The sequence below is a fragment of the Apium graveolens genome, chromosome 4 (genome assembly GCF_009905375.1).
Source record: "Apium graveolens cultivar Ventura chromosome 4, ASM990537v1, whole genome shotgun sequence".
Taxonomy (NCBI): Eukaryota; Viridiplantae; Streptophyta; class Magnoliopsida; order Apiales; family Apiaceae; genus Apium; species Apium graveolens.
This window is the reverse complement of record NC_133650.1, coordinates 112,759,201-112,771,582: the sequence shown is the minus strand read 5'-3', so window position 1 is coordinate 112,771,582 and position 12,382 is coordinate 112,759,201.

The window sequence follows — 12,382 nt, the reverse complement described above, 5'->3', positions numbered from 1 at the left end:
TTATAACCGGTTATCATGCCCCATTTTAAAAATAGGGCAAAACGCTACACTAACCAGCGTTTTGTCACTTTTTTTTCGAAAAAATACACTTCATGCTCCTTGAAGCAGCGTTAAGGTTTTGATTTTTTTTCTTTTAAATTTTTAAGTTTTTATTATGCATCATTTTAAGGTCGAAAACAACACTTAATATCACGTTTTTAATAGTTATTTTCAAATAAATATTTTTAAAATTTAAAGATGTACCCTAGTTTAACAATTTTAAATTTTTTTAGGGTTCAATAATCTCGTTTTGGGTTTTAGAAATATTCAAAAATTGAATAAAAGTAAATCTAATTTAACAATTGTTAACATTTTAGGGTTCACCAATCCTCATTTGGGATTTAGAAGTATTAAAAAAAAAATTAATAAAATGTACATCGATTTAGAGTTTAGGATTTAAAGTTTAGGGCGTTTAGACCTTAAACTTTGGAGTCTAAACCCTAATTTAATTTAGGGTTTAGGGCCCCTACGAACCAAAAATTGTTAACTATAAATTAAATAATTTTAAAATTTAAGGGTGTAATTTAATTTAATAATTTTTAAATTTTTAGGATTTACCAATCTCACTTTGGGTTTTAGAAATAATTTAAAATATTTTTTTATTAATTTAGGATTTAACAATTTTTTATTTGGATTTAAAAAAAATTATTTAAAAAAAATCCGTGTAAAACACTATATGAAGTAGTGTTTTGGGGTCAAAACGCTACATGATGTAGTGTTTTGGTGCCAAAACACTGCGTCATGTAGCGTTTTGGCTATTAAATATACTAGCATAAATCTCGTGCGATGCACGGGTTTCCATTAATATTTTAAATTTTTATTTATCAAGTTATAATATATTTTTAAAATATTTATATAAATATATAATGATTATAAATTTTTAATAAAAATAATAGAATAACATGTGGTCGTAATTTAGTAGAATAAATAGACTATTTCTAGTATTTTAACAATTTAGTAGTTTAGCAGATATGTAACACTATTATTTATATCTTTTAATAATAGGATAAGTTGTATTCGTAGTTTAGTAGGATAAGTATACTATATAGTAGTTTAATAATTTAGTAGTTTATTAGATATATAACACTATTTATCTATTTTTGTAATAATCAAAATTAGGGAATTATCGTTGAACCAAATTATCTCTATTCCGGCTATTATAATATAGTATAGATATATAGAGAGAGAGTCTTACTCAAATGAGAACCCCATTGTTGTGAGATATGAGAACCAGTCTTAACCACTCATTTTTAAATTTTATGTTAATCTTCACCACACATTAATTTAAATATTTAAATTTTTTATCATCATCTTTTTTTTAATTTCACCATCAGCCACCTCTGACTTACGACGATCACCATTCCCGACCACCACCAACTCCGGCGACCACCGGAAAATCACTACCCGCAAACATAAAATCACCACCGACAAACCAAAAATCATCACCGCAAAATCGAAAATCACCACCAGAAAATGAAAAATCACCGCCAGAAAATGAAAAATCACCGCCATCAACCGAAAATCACTGTACTTGACCTCTATTTCTTCCAACCAGATTCGGCCAATAGCTCAGTTCATTTACTCCGATCAATAAAATCATAACAAAAATTACCAACACTGCAAAATATATTATAACCACCATAGAAAAATCAATATCACATATTCATCAATTCCGGCCTCACCCACTTTTTTCACCATTTCCGTCCAACCACAAGCTCTTAAAAAATCACTATATATGAATATAAACAAACTCCAGGCAAACGAAAATCACTAACTTAGAATTAATTACAATCAGAGATTGAACTATTGACATAAATCAACGTTACAACGGAATATGAAATCGACGTCAAAGAATGAACCAATTCCGACTCGATTGTCGAATAAATCGACGGTACCACGATCGATTCGTATTGAGATGGACTAAATATATGAGATCTAATAACGTCGTTTAAGTTTCATAAAGCTTTGTAAAACAGAGATTAAGCCATAGAGATTTTGCGGGATGGGGGGGAGAGAGAGAAGGTTAGGTATGGATGGGGTCTAGATGTGTGTATTTAGGTTGTATGTATAGTGATAATCACATTTTTTTGCATAATTTCATACATATTTATTGTTTGCTTTCATATTTTAAATAAATTAATTTGTATCATTCTCATCATTTTGTAGTTATTTGGAAAAATGAGAAATGTGAAGAAAAAAAAAGAGAAAAGGGCAAAAATGGAAGAAATATAATGTCACCAAGCAACTTGAAGAAAAAGTCAAAAGAAAGAGTTGGTGGAAATCAAGGGTCAAGATCAACAAAACACACCTCTTGGATGACCAAGATTCACCCAACTATACCCTAAACCCTGGTTTTTTACTATAAATACCCCCCCTTCCCCCTTGTATTCCTCACCTTAGTTTTATGTTAGTTTACCCTAAGTTTAATAGTAGCTTCTCTTTTCTTATTTTCTAGATCTAGTTTCCAATTTTTAAGTTTTCAATTATTATAAACACTCTTTCTCAATTAACGTTATTCAAATCTTTTAATTTTATTGCTTCCCTCTCTTTACCTTTATGTTTTTAGCATTTGTCATCTTCATTTTAGTTTGAGCTATGAAATCTTTCCAAATCCTGGTGATACAAGCTTCGGCACAAAACTTCATTTGTGTTGGGGTTCTATTGCCTCATTATCAATAATTTAGTTCTATTTCTGTCATTACTTTAGTGGTAGCCGGGTACATTTTTAGTTCTATCCACTAAAATCTTAGTTTGCCTAATAAAGATTGCCTTGATTTTTATTTTGGTTTATGTTGCTTTTGTGCTTTCATTACCATGCTTGTCATATTTGGAGATATCAATTGTCACCCCCAGTTTAGCATATTTGCCCAACTCTTTTTAGTTTGCATCCCATAATGCCTATTTCATTTACTTAAACCCAACTTCTTTTGTTTTTTTCTTACCCGTAACTCTTTATTTTGCATGTTGTAATTAAGTAGTCATTAACTAACTTTAATATCTAGTTCTTAATTGCATAACTTTAAATTTCTACTTTAATATCCTTGTCATCATTAATTATTGTCATTAATTATCCTGATGAGATTTGTTAGTGTTAGGGCGAAAACACGCGCTAATATTCACGCAAGTATACGCGTTCGCAAGTAATATAGAATATTTTCTAGTTCGTTCCCTCAGAGACTCAGACTAAATTATTGTCTAATTAAACTCACTCACCAATGTATGATTACTTCTCAATGTTAAGACACTAACACTTAAAATTGTTGATTAAATATTAACTATAATTAACTACTTAATTAATCACTTAACTAACACTTCAATTTATCAATAATAAAACACTCATGAGATCACAACTTCATTATTACTTCCTTTTATAGTCATTGTTATTACCTTTAGCATGTGACATTAAATGATATTAATCGAATAACACGAAACTGATAAAAGCCAACTTTCATTGTACTAATACCATTCTACCAAGCATCCACAATTAAGATAGAAGTTGAATAGTCATCAATTATGTTGAGTTCCTATATGTCTACAGAAATTGACAACACAACGATTTAAGCACAAGTTATTCCTTTTGATTACATAGGGCAAATAAAACTGTTAGAGTTACCCAATAATCATGCACAACGTACATGAACCTATGCTAGCATGGCAAGTTCTAAATCTCAAGATCCACCGTCGCTTCACAAGAGATTAACACCCTATCTTATATGTTCGCGACGCACATAAGACGAATACGCACAACCAATACTAGATATCATGCAATCATCACACACTAAAGTATTAAACGATTAACTAAAGAATTCCATAATAAATCTGTTGCAACCCCATGATCACGATTAGCCCATAATAGAACTTATCATCATCATGGGTTCATATGAAATCATGATAAACAAACACAAGAAAATAATAACTAAACTAATTATATTAAAACAGAGTACGTCACAAGAGTAAATAAGTTCAAAGCAAGAAAACTAGCATCCAACGTTACAACGAAACAAGAATCACAAGAAGATATGGTTCCTCTTCGTTGCGGTGTGCTAAATCGGTCTTTTTCCTTATCTCATTCGCTTCTTGCGTAAAAACACAATCTTCTTTTAATCCCCCCTTGTGAAAACGTCTCAAATCTACTTATATAATAGTCCCATAAAACTCAGATTACATAGAAGTGGAAACCAAACAGAAGTAGAAGTCCTAAAATAACTTGTCTTTTTTCCCGACCCTGCGCGGCGGCCGCTCAGCAATGCTGAACGGGCGCTCAGACCTCTACTGGAAAAAATCTGATTTTGCTCCGTTTCTTCGCCGTAATCTGCCCGTTTCTTTCCTCTCGCAATTGAGTGGTTAAGATTTAATCTAAAGATAAAAAGTGTGGTTGTGATTACATCTCAATTCTCACATAATAGTGGAGTTCTCATTTGTGCAACTCCCTATATTTATTTATTTATTTATTTATTTTTATATATATAACGCTGCACGATGTAACGTCTTGAATTGACATTTTTGGCCATTTTTTCCAGAAATGACATTTTAGATTATTTTTTACCCCAAAGTGACAATTAGGGTCACCACCCAATTAATTGTGCCTTTACTCCCGAGTTTTTAAAAAAGGAAAGCAAGCGGAGGATAAATAAATTAGTTTCACATTCCTTCATAATCGTGCTCCCGAATTTTTAAAAAGAACAAAAATAAGTGTTAATGAATGCAAATTTGAAAATATTTCACTCTAAAACTTTCACTCACAAAATGAGATGAAAGTACGTTATCTACTAATCACTTCCTTCTTTTCCAGTATAAAACTCGGGAGCAAGCCCTTGGGTATATAAATAGTGAATACAAGGTAAGTAAAATATTAATAAAGGTAAAAATTATTTTCCCGATTTATATTAGGGTCTTGTTCCCTGCCCAACACATCATCACTTCATTGTCGTTATATAGGATTAAAAAAAATTAGCCTGTCAAGTATAATATCCGCGGGAAGCAGGTCTTCCGCGGATAATTTTGACGGAAGGGACAGATGTTTTCACGGATATTATGTGCGGAAAGGCCAAATTTTTCAGCTAAGAAAAAACCTAAATGATCACACTTTACTCCTTGTGACATTTGAAGCTAATTGGAAAGCTAAATTGGGGGACTTCTTGAAATTTTCTATCATAGTTCATTACTTGCATTAGGTAAAGCTAAAAATATTACCTTTTTTACTTTCATTATGGATAAGACGTTTGCTAGATTTGAAGGTAGATTTTTTTTGAAAAAAAGTGATATAAATGTTCATAATATAGTAAATAATGATGTCGATAATTGTAGTGGTAGTTGTTTGTGTAACGATAATGTAGATTGTGTGAATCTTGTTCATGATTGTGATGAAGATATTTTTGTTAGTGAAGATGTATTTGAAAATAAAAGTTTGTATGAGAGTGGTGATTTTAATGCATGATAGTAGTAAGGAAAGGGATAAAAGTGTTCTTGAAAAAAAATTGTAATTCCTTTATTGAGTCGAAGTATTTCCTAATTTAGTAGCCGCGGAGAATATAATTAGGGTTTACACTTCGAAAAATGGGTTTACAAATAAGATTCAAAATACACAAAGGCGTGTGATTATAATAGAGCGACATGTAACCGCCGCCCAACGTAATTTAATCAAGAGCTTTTATGTTTCGTACATCCAACCTAGACAACAAATGAATATATTTGGAAAATTGCATGGGGGTTCGGAGCAAGTAATTTTCATGACCGATATTTGAGAAAGGTGGTGCGTGATTTTAGGAAGGACAAATTGGGTGGGAACGATGCTCAAGCGGGATTGGATTTGTTACATCAGTTAGACAATAAAAGTGGAGGAAAATGTTTCATTGAGACTCTTATTAATGGAGAAGGAAGATTGAAGTATCTTCAATGGCTTGATCCTCGGTCGTTGTTAGCCTACAAAAAATTTGGTGATGTTGTTGTGTTCAATATGCATTTTACAGGGGTGAACCATCACTGTCAATCGATACTCTTTGAATTTGCACTAATGCGTGATAAATTAAAGACTACATTTGAGTGGGTGTTGAGTACTTGGTTAGAGGATCTTGAAGGGAAAGAATCATTGGCTATTATCATCGATCAAGATCAAGTCATTGGGAGGGCAATTCAATCTCAACTACCGAATACGACACATTTGTTGTGTTCGTGGCACATTAATAACAAATTAAAATAGAAGCTCTCAACTTACTGTGCAAAGGATGTTAGTGTTTGTGCCCTAGAGACAATACTATGATGTTTTAGTTTAAGACATTCAGATTATTAATGTTTATGTTCTATCGATTATTCCCTTTATAATTTATTAATTCTTAATTTACTGCGATATAAATGTTAGATTAATAAATGTCCTTGGAATATGATATGCAATTCTATATCTCTAAGTACGTTACTTAGAAATGAGATTATGAGAATAGTATCAATATTCCTAAAGGTCCCTGGTCGAGTATTATTATTAAGGGACAATAATAATGCATTAAGACTCGTGTGTTTGTTGACTGATGATCACATCTCATTGATCATATGTGTAGTGATACTAATGTCGTATGTATATGTACATGGTGCTGGACAGACCTGATGTGAGATTCTACATGTCTGTTGTGTCATAAGTAATTCTCACAGTGATAATGATGTAATGGTCCTTAGACCTGAAGTCATTATATTTCTATACGAGAATTAATATACATTGATTCCATTAAAAGTTATCCTTGACCGGGTAATGATAAAAGTGGACATTGGGTATATTATTAATCGTATGAGAAATATGAATGATCTAGATGAGATTTAACCCTCCTATTTTAGGAGTGATATTATTGGCCTTTTGGGTGAGCTAGACTATGAAATGCGTGGTCATGCTCAAATATTGATTTGTTATGATAGTCTACTCATTGATCAAGAAAACTTGGATTAAACTATGATGAGGATGACACATTACATGCCTCTAATTTAATCTATAATATTTGGTTAAAGGGATTATATTATATTGTACATTATTCACGAAAGGTTAAATCGATCACTAATTGAATTATTATTACTTGGGTAGCAATGTTGTATTATTAGATGCCGCTCTTTGTTTATGATTTTAAATTATATTTATAATTCGTTGCCAACGTAATAATAACCTATAGAATCACACACAAAGAATGCTTGAAGGATTATTTAATTTAAATTGAATTTAAATTATATTAAAGTAATTCAAATCATTTATAATATTAATTAAGTATGACTTAATTAATTAGATAAATATTGATATTCGAATTTACTAATATTAATTATGAAATTCATTTGTTAAATAATTAAGTGTGATTTAATTATTATACAAATAGGAATTTTGAATTAATAATAACTCCTAATTAGTTAAGAGTTATAACTTTTATTATACTATCTATATAATATCTCTTGTGTGGCTGATTTTGAATGAAGACTTTTACTAAAACCCTAGCCACCAAGGGAGAAGATGGAGAGAGCAAGAAAAAACGAGTTTGTGCTAGTACACATTCAATCCCTGCGTTCAAGCATTCGTGTGGATACCGATAGAGCGTAAATCGCGAGAGCGGGATGCGTGGTGATTGAACAAGCTTTGGATCTCCATTAGTCAACCAATTTGTAAAGCTTCTTAAGGTAAACAATCCGATCTACGAATTAAATATCTATTTTTTGCATGGATCCTACGGCGGGTTTCGAAAATTCTGATTTTTCACGTTTTTAATTACTGTTTCCGTTGCGTTTATGTGCTCGAAACCCTTCAATGGCATCAGAGCTACTTGCGAAAAGTGTTTAATTCGTTTATATGTTTACTGGTTTTATGATGATAACATGTATACAATATTCCATGACTGTTATGTATGTGATTTTGTATATTTTACATGTTATTATATTTATATATACGTATGTATGTATATGTTTTGAATATATGATATTCATGAGAGTTGTATAATCATATGATGATTATATAATCTATATATATACTGATATATACATGTTTTGTGTTTGTTCTTATTATAAGAATTGTATTTGATACGATGTTGAATCGGATGCCGCAAATTTGCTGAAATCTGAGTCTTGTGTCCGATTTTGGCGAACGAATATGTTATTTCATATGGAATCGAGTGTCTGGACGAAATCGATAGCAAAATCTATCATCGACTGATATGTAAGGCGTTTGACATTGTTTAGGCCCTGTAATCTGCGATTTAATGTTATCAGATTTAATTTCGAATTTTCTGATTTTTTCAATATTTGGTTTTTATGATTAGATCATGATGGATATGTTATGTTAAGATCAGATTATGTGTTTTAACATGTTCTTATGTGTTAATTGAGCATGGTGGATGGTTATGGCTATGACCTTAGGTTAATGGTTTTGTTTTTTTTTAAATACGGCTTGCATGTCGTTTGATCTTGTAATTATTAAATCTCGAATGTAACTCGAGTTCTTCTTGTAAGTTCATTAGATTAGTTTTTATATTTCATTTTTGTAATGTACACGAAGACATGAAGATTTGAAGATTAAGGAAGGGTAATCCCACATGGAGGCCATCCAAGGAAGCAATACAAGAAAGAAGACATGTAATAGTTAGCTTGTATTTATTTTTCACCTTAGATTGACCTAGATCTTTGTCATTAGCTTGATGAAGATCACATAGGATAAATCCATAACCAACCACATTTATTTATTGCACTTTACATATATATGCGCATATGATGAATGTATGTGTAGAGTAGTTTATAAAGATGCACGCTTAATTAGATTAAGGATGTACGTATTAAATACGAAACCCATGCCATGTTTGCTAAACAAGATAAAATCTGTAATGACTCAAGATTTTAAAATGAACAAACGATTATGAGATTCTCGTGTTTATGAAACACGGAATAAAATACAAATTTTCTTTATTTCTAACATGGGGCGATTTTGTCAAAAGCGGGTTCATTGAACTTGTAAGGTTGTGGGTTTTAAGCTAGACCGTTGTGACTCCCTCACTACCGGGAAATCAAATCATTGACGAATATTGATTTGAAGTATTTTATTCAAGGAAAATTTGGGAATCTCTTTATGATGGGATTATGATCGTTTTAAAATTAACAAAACCCTAAAGTTAATATTAAGTTGATCAGATGCCTTCCAATGAGTCCAATGTGTTAACCCCTAGATCGACAAGGAGTGGGTTCGCCAAAGCGAAGTACTCCCATCTATCGTGGGAGATGTGTTGAAGTATATTGATACTTTTTGACTATTGGGTTTGACTTAACTAAGTTACTACAATAGGATTGTGAACTTAGAGGCATAGAGTTTGGCGAGATTTATTAGATAAATATGAACAAATATTGTTCCACCAAGCTATCCAAAAGTTATATAGTTGATATAATTGAAAAATGGTGTCTACCTAAATAATCATGTTTTAGGAGAAAAGCCAAAGCTGACCTAACACATGGTGAAATATGGATCTTGGCTCACTAGAAAGGATATAGAAGATATTCTTTCCGAATTAATAGTTAGGGCTATTGATTTGATAAAATAGTGGGAGATATATATTGTGAATATATATATATGAATAATCACTTGAACATAATTTTATGATCATCTATAAACTAAGTCATTTTATGCACTTTAATATTGTAGATATCAAATGACAAATAACACAAATAACTTCTCTATGTAATAGTCCTTGAGAAGGACAAGCTGACATGAAATAATTTCCTCAATTGACATGGGAACTTGAGAATTGTCCTCAGGTTCAAGGATGTCACTCAAACCCCTCCCTTATTTCTTCTAGCCGAGAATGAAACATGTGCTGAACAAAATGCTTACCAGAAGCAAATTGATTATGTAACTGATGTTTCATACTCATGCTTGTAATTATGAGTGCTGAGCTTTAGAAGCAATAAGAGCATAATGATGCTTATGATATGATTGAGCACCTTCAAAGGATGTTTGAAGGATAGGCATGTCAGAAAGATTTAACAATAATAAGGCACCATACTTTTGCATTAATGGGAGAATGATATCCAGTTGGACCACATGTTCTAAAGATGATAGGTATATGTACCTTGATATTTTGAGTTTCAAGAATAGTCTAGAGACTCAGCTTGATTTGATCAAACAATCTTTGAACAATTTTTATTCTTAGTTTGTTAAGAACAAAAGGAATGAGATAGACATAACACTCACTGAGTTGTTAAGCATGTTTAGAACTGTTGAAAATAACACGGTAAAGGCATGAATTACGTCCATATTGATGATGTACACATGGAATGCAAATGGGAAATGAAAGTGGACAGGCAAGGTGAAGATTTGATCTTATTCGGTGCCAAACCAAAGTCCAATCCCATGGGGCTTTTGAAGCTTGATAGTGGTGTTGCTAAAGGAGATGATTGTCATTTCTGTGGAAATAATTGGATGATTGGAAGTTAAATTGTCGAGCTTGTTTGGAAGATCTAAAGAAGAAGATTAGCAATGGTCAAGCTTCAGGTATCGGGTTAGAATTGGAGCAAAAGTTGTTGCTCTAGTTGACAATTCTCGATACCTAATTTTGCCTATACAGGCGAGATTGAGAACTTGATAAATTGTTATTACGTGTCTGCCTTTAGGGGATACATTAAATCAATTTCTTGTTAGGACAAGAAAGGTTTTCATTTTAATTAAATAAACAATAGTTTTTTATATTATTTTAATGATAAGGCTTATAATGTTGCACAATTAGTTAACAATTTATATGTTCTAAGATGACTCAAATCAAATATTACCTCCACCATTGTCGTTAAGCCATATTAATGAGAAACGCATTTTTGAGTTACATATAGATGGATACTTGGATAAGTTTGATTTTGAATCATACAGAAGATGCGAACTTTGTCTCATTGGCAAAATGACTAAAGCTTCTTTTACCTGATCAGGTGAAAGGGCTACCGAACGATTATGACTTATACATAATGATGTATGTGGTCGAATGCGTATGATGGCAAGGGGTGGCTTATACTACTTCATAACATTTATTGATGATTTCAGTAGATATGGATATGTGGTTCTTATGAAGAACAAATCCGATTCTTTTGAAATTTTCAAAGAATATAAAGCCGAAGTAGAATAGCAAACAAGGGAAAAGTATAAAAGTTTTACGATCAGATTGTGGAGGAGAATACTTAAACCTAAATTTCAAGAGTTTATTGAAGGCGTGTGATAGTGTATCATAACTTACTCCTTCTGGAACACCTCAATGGAATAGAGATTCTAAGAGGAGAAATCGTACCTTGTTGGACATAGTGTGATCGATGATGAGTCAAGCAGATCTTCCATTCAGTTTCTAGGGTTATGCTCTAGAAACAGCTGCATACACACTTAACCAAGTTCCGACTAAAGCGGTTCAAAATACTCCGTATGAGATATAGAGTGATAAATGTCATAGCATGTCATTTATGAAAATTTGGGGACGTGGAGCGTTTGTAAAACGTTTAGCCTCTGACAAGCTTGGACCAAAATTAGATAGATGTTATTTTGTGGGATAACCAAGTGAGACTAGGGTATAGTTTTTATAATCCTTCCGAGAACAAAGTGTTTGTTTCTAAGGCCGCTGTATTTCTTGAGGGAGAACTACTTTATAAGAAAATCAGTGGGAGAATAATACACCTCAATGAAGATCGAGAACCACATGATAACATTGAACCAGAGTTGGAATAAGATCAGGATGTACATCAAAATGTTGAAAGTAATCATGTCCAAGAATCACAGGTTATTCGTAGATCTAGTAGGATTCACCATGAATCTGGGAAAATTGTGGATTTCTTTTTACTCAAAATGGTGATGTGATGCTTACGGATAATGATAAATCCTCTCACCTATCAAGATGCTATAAACCGTCCAGACTCTGAGAGATGGCTGAAGGCCATGAAATCCGAGATAGAATCCATGTATCAAAATAAAGTATTGACTTTAGTTGATCCACTCGAAGGGGTAAAACCTATAGGGTGCAAGCGTGTTTTCAAGAAGAAAACTGACATGGATGGTAAAGTACAGACCTATAAGGTGTGACTAGTGGCAAAGGTTTCAAACAAATTCATGGTATAGACTATGATGAGACTTTTTCATCAGTTACTATGGTCAAGTCCATCAGGATTTTTTTAGCAATAGTTGCTTACTTTGACTATGAGATTTGGCAAATGGATGTCAAAACTGCTTTCTTATATGGGAGCCTTGAAGAGGATGTATATATGATATAATCTGAGGGTTTTGTCGATCCAAAGTTTGCTAAGATAGTTTGTAAGTTGCTTCTATCTATTTATAGATTAAAGCTAGCCTCAAGGAGAATACATATTCATTTTGATA